Source organism: Microcaecilia unicolor, chromosome 6, assembly GCF_901765095.1.
Source record: "Microcaecilia unicolor chromosome 6, aMicUni1.1, whole genome shotgun sequence".
Taxonomy (NCBI): Eukaryota; Metazoa; Chordata; class Amphibia; order Gymnophiona; family Siphonopidae; genus Microcaecilia; species Microcaecilia unicolor.
This window is the reverse complement of record NC_044036.1, coordinates 339,178,979-339,186,829: the sequence shown is the minus strand read 5'-3', so window position 1 is coordinate 339,186,829 and position 7,851 is coordinate 339,178,979.

The window sequence follows — 7,851 nt, the reverse complement described above, 5'->3', positions numbered from 1 at the left end:
GCACTCTTTTGTGAGTTTAAAAGGTATACTTTTGTAATTTGCATTGGAAATAACAAAAACATTTTTTTTCCAATAAAAATTTAATGTTAAAAAAATAAAAGAGCTTACAAAATATATTCTGTATAATTTGGCTATATAAAAGAAGTCAAACAACCCTCCATTGTAATGCAACACAGCCAGGAATTTACCGAAAGCTGTTTTATAATAAGAAAACAGATTAATGGGCCGGCTTCTGTGGTGTACATTGCCTGGCAGGTTACACGGTCCTGGCTGGGCCTGTCAGCCAAAGGTTGTGCGTATGTTCAGTAAACACGACTGACTTGTTGGAGGAAGAGAGACTGATATTCCTGTAGAAGGAGCTGAAGCTGTGATCAGCGGTTCTTTGGGCCTTAATTTTTGTTTTATTTCAAAATCAGAGATTCGGACCTTCCGCTCCTAGTTCTTTCTGCAAACAAAACTGGGTTGGTCTGAAAAGTTGCAGGTGCATGACCTGAGCCTTATTCCGTGCACCGAAATTAGAATATTTTGTGAAGGAGCAAGCTTTTGTTGCCTGTTGTAAGATTTCTGTTGACTTCACGGTGCTCTCTGGGACTGGCTGGGAGTGTCTTATATTTCATGATTTCCGCTGTTTCTGTTTGTACATATTTCATGCAACAGTCGAGGCTCCAGTGCAGCGTGACAAGTAGCCAATGGCAACCATACACTCTTGTTTAATCAACAATTTTCAGGTAGAGGTGGCCTCAATTTCTGCTGCTTTGATTTACTGCGAAGTTTGTCACTTTTTTTTTCAGACTTTGCTGTTGCATTCTACAGATATTGGGTCACATTTGCCTTGTTAGTTCTGAGGGAAGCTTTCTATTGTGCTATTGCACCAATTAAAAAAAAAAGTGTGAGGCCATCAGCTAGTGCGATTACAAAGATCCTTTCACATCTCAGCTCTGGAAACACATGGTATAACATTTTTATTGGTCATAAAGAACCTGCAACAATTTTCTTCAGATGTAGGTATAATACTAGCATTCTTACACTGTAGTAACTCGATCAAGCGGCAGGTATTGGAAGAGCCTGTTTTGGGCTTTGTGATTTTCTCAAAAAAATGTACAATAAATTGCATAATTGATGACATGTTTTCATGCAAAAGAAAATATTTGTGCAACACAAGAGCAGTTGGCTCACCTCTCTGATGCCTCTTAGCTTCATTCTTTTAATCCGCCCAAGGCCTCTAAAAGTTAACTTGCACTTTTGCAGAAAGGATTTCTTTTTTTTAATTGTGGAAGATTTTCTCACACTTTTATAATTTAGTGATTGCAGAAGAGAGGGCAAATGTCCAATCAATCAAGAAGCAAGGAAAAAAGTGATTGGCCCAGGCAGAAATAGGTGAGCCACAACTGTGTTAAAATGGAACCCGACATGGCTTGTGTTTTGTCGGGAGGGGGGGGGGGGGGGTCTATAGTGCATATAAAACATATACAAATCAACTTTAATTTGCCTTATAAAATGAATCATCAAATAGTGGGAGAGTTAGACAAAAATAAAGCAAAGCAGAAAATGTTCTCTTAATACACACTTAAAATATAAATAGTAAAAGAAAGCAGTTGTTCACAGCTTAACCCTTAACACAGGGTCAATAACAGGAATAAATGATTTCCGTATAAATAAGTGTCAGCACCTCTGTAAAGTAAGTCTCTATTTACCAAGTCATATCCACGGCAGGATAGACTCAAAAGAGAGCCAAAATATAGGTGCTAGGACGATGCTCACTAAGTCTGCATTCCATAGTGTCCCACAGATCAATCCAGAGACTTATGTCCCTCTGCCAGCAGGTGGAGACAGAACTTCTGAGGTGCAGCCACCTAAACACCAGTATTGTATTCTCTCTAGCAGGTGGAGGGTCATATTCTGCAGCTCTGCATTAACCCATTAGTGCCCAGTGTTCCCATATTTGTTCCCACATATGGGTTAATAGGCTCCTGGCCAGTCCCCCGGGCAAAATTGAGCACTTCTTGGTGTTGAGGTCTCACTGCGTGGTGAGAAGGGTACACCTGGTGGTGAAAGGGATCTATACATCGTGCGTTTCCTAACGCAAGCATCAGCTGTACTTCGGGATTTGAGACTCGCCACACGGCAACTCCGCCGAGCGAGACTCCTGATGCAGGCCTAACGGCCGAAACACAACGGTTGTGTCGAGTCTTTTCTCATCAATAAACAAGCATTTTTAAGATTCATCTCTCCAGGTTTTGTTTGTCCGTGGTCAAACATCCCACTCTCTTCTATACTCGGGACTAATGGAAAGAAAATGATCAGGTAAGACCTAATTTTACCTTCTGTAACAGCAATGTAGTAGATCTCTCAGTACAGCTACATTCGCTCAGTCCAAATTATATTCACGTGAAATGACCACAATCTTTTTGATGAAACACGTTAACATGTATCTGCCGTGAGGATGTTAGCTGGAATAATCTTTATATGGACTGCAGGACCAGCTGAAGGTAAGTTGTCATTATTTTTCTTTTTTACGACTTTTACAGGAAAAAAACCCCAAAGGAATAGGGTATCGGATGGTACTTCCAACACAAGACCAAGACACATGAAGTTCAGTGTATAGAGAATCTCTAAAACTTGACATGGCCCTCTGTTCTGCTTTGTTTTGTCAAGATGTTGATTAATTTTCTTTGGCAAATTGATGTTGATTTTTTTATATGCTTTATCTGTGTTTTCTTTGCAGTATAGACCACTGATGCAGGCACAGTTGTGAAACATAGGCTGTGTTGGGTCCCATCTTAATCAAGTCGCTGTGGTTCACCAGCTTCGGTCTGGGTCTGTCTCCTTTTTCTTTGCTTCTTACACTGTTCTTAAGTAGAGGAGTGTGGTAGCCGTGTTAGTCCACTCTTAAGGTTATCAATAGAAATCAAACAAAATAAAACATGGAAAAGAAAATAAGATGATACCTTTTTTATTGGACATAACTTAATACATTTCTTGATTAGCTTTCGAAGGTCGCCCTTCTTCCTCAGATTGGAAATAAGCAAATGTGCTAGCTGACAGTGTATATAAGTGAAAACATTTAAGCATTACTATGACAGTCTGACAGGGTGGGAGGAGGGGGGTGGGTAGGAAGTATGTATGGGGACATCAAAGCATATCATTGATATTCTAACAGGATGGGTGTGGATAGGTGAGGGGTGGGGTGATCAACAGAGACATACAGCTTTATGGTTTTTAATGGGCTAGGAACCCCAGATCTTTGTTAAGTCCTTTCTGTTGGGTGTTAAAATATTCAATCATTCTGACTTCAAAGGTCTTACGTTCTTGTATGGTTTTAAAGTTACCTTTCAGTATTCTCACTGTGAAATCACTGGTACAGTGTCCTGGTTCTGTGAAGTGCTGTCCCACTGTTCTTGTAATTGAGTTATTATACCAGCAGGTGGCAGTCTGTGCATAGTAGCTGGCAGCTGATTACCAAGTCTGATTATAACCCGGTGGAGGAAACAGTTCACGGATTGAAAAAGGGAGCCTTCTGGTGCTATCATGGTGACATTTTAAGGATTTGGTGATCTGTTTTCTTTTTCACTTTAAGTACCAAAAGCCTTGTTACAGTAACTAAGCCTTTACAGTTAGGGATAGGGATGAAAAAAAAAAGAACATTATAGGTATCCCCCAAACTGTCCTGACCCCCACGACTGCCCAGGGAATTGCCTGCTGGAGTGGGTCAAAGCGAAGCTTGTTTTATCCTATCTGTAAGTCACACAAAAATGGTATATGAGATGGTGATAGGTTACCGTACTTTCTGATGCATATTTCATAAAAACAAAAGAATAGCCATACTGGGTCAGACCAATGGCCCATCTAGCCCAGTATCCTGTTTCCAACAGTGGCCAGTCCAGGTCACAAGTACCTGGCAGAAACCCAAAGAGTAGCAACATTCCATGCTACTAATCCCAGGGAAAGCAGTGACTTCCCCATGTTTATCTCACAATAGCAGGCTATGGACCTTTCCTCCAGGACCTTGTCCAAACCTTTTTTTTAAACCCAGATATGCTAACCACTGTTACCACATCGTCCAGCAACGAGTTCCAGAGCTTAACTATTTGTTGAGTGAAAAAATATTTCCTCCTATTTGTTTTAAAAGTATTTCCATGTAATTTAATTTAGTGTCTCCTGGTCTGTGTACTTTTTGAAAGAGTGAAAAATCGATTCCCTTTTACCCATTCTACACCACTCTGGATTTTGTAGACCTCAATCATATCCCCCCTCAGCCATCTCTTTTCCAAGCTGAAGAGCCCTAACCTTTTTAGCCTTTGCTCATATAAGAGGAGTTCCATCCACTTTATCACTTTGGTCCAGGGGCGTGCAGCAGGCATGCGCTGAAAACTGAACATGCGCAGGTGCCAGTATCGTGGAGAGTAGCGTTTTCGTTACCATCAAGGGGGAAGTCTTCAGCTGGTAGAGCTTGGGATCTCCACCAGCTACCGCTAAACGTGTGCTACTGTTGGGTGGGCCTGAGCCCTAAGCGGATGGGCCCTGGCCCACCCAGGCCCACCTGTGGCTACGCCACTGCTTTGGTCGTTCTTCTTTGACCCTTTTCTAATTCCGCTATATCTTTTTTGAGATATGGCGACCAGAATTGAATGCAGTACTCAAGGTGAGGTCGCACCATGGAGCAATAGAAGCATTATACAATTTTTGGTCTTATTTTGCATCTCTTTCCTAATAATTCCTAGCATCCAGGGTGCGTCCTCTCTAAACCTTTCTATCCTATTGCCTATAACTTACAATTGTTGTTGCATTCTGATTTCATAATTTTATGCTGGTAGTTTCTTTTTTAAACTGTGTTTTTTTTTTTTGTTACATTTGTACCCCGCGCTTTCCCACTCATGGCAGGCTCAATGCGGCTTACATGGGGCAATGGAGAGTTAAGTGACTTGCCCAGAGTCACAAGGAGCTGCCTGTGCTGGGAATCGAACTCAGTTCCTCAGTTCCCCAGGACCAAAGTCCACCACCCTAACCACTAGGCCACTCCTCCACTGTTGCTACTATTTGAGATTCTATTCCACTAGCAACATTCCATGTAGAAGTCGGCCCTTGCAGATCACCAATGTGGCCGCGCAGGCTTCTGCTTCTGTGAGTCTGACGTCCTGCACATACGTGCAGGACGTCAGACTCACAGAAACAGAAGCCTGTGCAGCCTTCTACATGGAATGTTGCTAGTGGAATAGCAACATTCCATGTAGAATCTCCAATAGTAGCAACATTCCATGTAGAATCTCCAATAGTATCTATTTTATTTTTGTTACATTTGTACCCCGCGCTTTCCCACTCATGGCAGGCTCAATGCGGCTTACATGGGGCAATGGAGGGTTAAGTGACTTGCCCAGATTCACAAGGAGCTGCCTGTGCCTGAAGTGGGAATCGAACTCAGTTCCTCAGTTCCCCAGGACCAAAGTCCACCACCCTAACCACTAGGCCACTCCTTCACTCTCAGATGTGTTGTACATCTGTGCCAGTGATTTCATATTTTTATGCTGCAATTGTCTTAAAGGTGCTCTCTAGAACTGTGTTTTGTACCTGTGCCAAGTGACTTAATCCAATTAACTTGAAGAGCACAGGTACAAATCAAAGTAGGGTATACACAAAAAGTAGCACTTATGAGTTGTCTTGTTGGGCAGACTGGATGGATCATGCAGGTCTTTTTCTGCCGTCATCTACTATGTATGTTACACAACATTTGGTGACTCTGGTTCTGGTATCTGTCTTAAAGTTGTGATACAGACGTTCAAATATTTGAAAGGTATTAATCCGCATACGAACCTTTTCCGGAGACGGGAAGGTGGTAGAACTAGAGGACATGAATTGAGGTTGAAGGGGGGCAGACTCAGGAGTAATGTCAGGAAGTATTTTCTCAAGGAGAGGGTGGTGGATACGTGGAATGCCCTCCTGCGGGAGGTGGTGGAGATGAAAACGGTAACGGAATTCAAACATGCGTGGGATAAACACAAAGGAATCCTGTTTAGAAGGAATGGATCCATGGAATCTTAGCGGACATTGGGTGGCGACGCCGGTACTTGGAGAATAAAACCGGTGCAGGGCGGACTTCTACGGTCTGTGCCCTGAGAAAGGCAGGGACAAATCAAACTCGGATATACATCTAAAGTATTACATACCATGGAAAATGAGTTTTATCTTGTTGGGCAGACTGGATGGACCGTACAGGTCTTTATCTGCTGTCATTTACTATGTTTATATGTTACTCTTTGGGGTTCTACATGGAATGTTGCTACTAATTGGGATTCCGGAATCTTGTAACTCTTGAGGATTCCAGAATCTTCAGAACTTAGTACAAGAACAGTGCTGGGCAGACTTCTACGGTCTGTGCCCTGAGAATGGCAAGGACAAATCAAACTTGGATGTAAAGTATCACTTACCATGTAAAATGAGTTTTATCTTGTTGGGCAGACTGGATGGACCGTTCAGGTCTTTATCTGCCGTCATTTACTATGTTATTCTTTGGGGTTCTACATGGAATGTTGCTACTAATTGGGATTCCGGAATCTTGTAACTCTTTAGGATTTCAGAATCTTCAGAACTTAGTACAAGAACAGTGCTGGGCAGGCTTCTACTGTCTGTGCCCTGAGAATGGCAAGGACAAATCAAACTCAGGTATAAAGTATCACATACCATGTAAATGAGTTTATCTTGTTGGGCAGACTGGATGGACCGTACAGGTCTTTATCTGCTGTCATTTACTATGTTACTATGTTACTCTTTGGGGTTCTACATTTAACGTTGCTACTAATTGGGATTCCGGAATCTTGTAACTCTTTAGGATTCCAGAATCTTCAGAACTTAGTACAAGGACAGTGCTGGGCAGACTTCTACGGTCTGTGCCCTGAGAATGGCAAGGACAAATCAAACTTGGATGTAAAGTATCACTTACCATGTAAAATGAGTTTATCTTGTTGGGCAGACTGGATGGACCGCTCAGGTCTTTATCTGCCGTCATTTACTATGTTACTATGCTGCACACTGGGCAGAAGATTTCAGTGTATTGTCTACAGTGACACCTAGATCTTTTGCTTAAGTGCAGACTCCTAAGGTGGACCCCAGCATCAGGTAACTATGATTCAGATGATTCTTCCCAATGTGCATCACTTTGAATTTGTCCACATTAAATTTCATCTGCCATTTGGATGCCCAGTCAATATAAAGATTCAGAAGTGGCCTTGGAGATGGGGAAGGGGGAGCTCTGCATTTTAAATCTGCTCTCTGTTTCTGCTGCTTTATTTGCAGAATAAAGCTTTGGAGGAGGTTGGATGGGCAGGGTGGTGAGAAGAGAGGTTTTTGTGTCCAGCTTTCTCTCCCACCCCTTTCTTGGCTTTAGATGAGATGAATGAAATGCTGGTGCTTGCCAACCCAGGTCAGCGTCTCCTGGTCCTGCTTGGGGTTTGTTTTGTACCAGGAACAGAGCTCCGCACAGCTTGGCTAGTGCCTCCCAGAAAAGAGAAAGGGCTGGAAGAGCTTCTTTGTGCCAGACCACCTGGGGGGTGAAGGGAAGCCGGCCTGAAACACATTCCATGCCACCTTGTTTACCAGGGTATTTCCAGGAATCGTACAACATTTCTTCCTTTTCCTCTTAAATTCTGGCAGGTTTTAATTTTAGCACTGGCACAGCCTGACACAGACTCCTATAAAGAATGCAAGAAAAAAAGTGGCTTACTGGAACACTTTTTATTGATGTTTTGGAGGTGCTGCTTTGCCTCCCCAGCCTCCGCCTCTTGATGATTTTAAGTGAAGAAATACAGTTTTTCTGAGCTCAGGCGAGAGCTCCACCCTAGCACAAATTTGTGCTTGGAG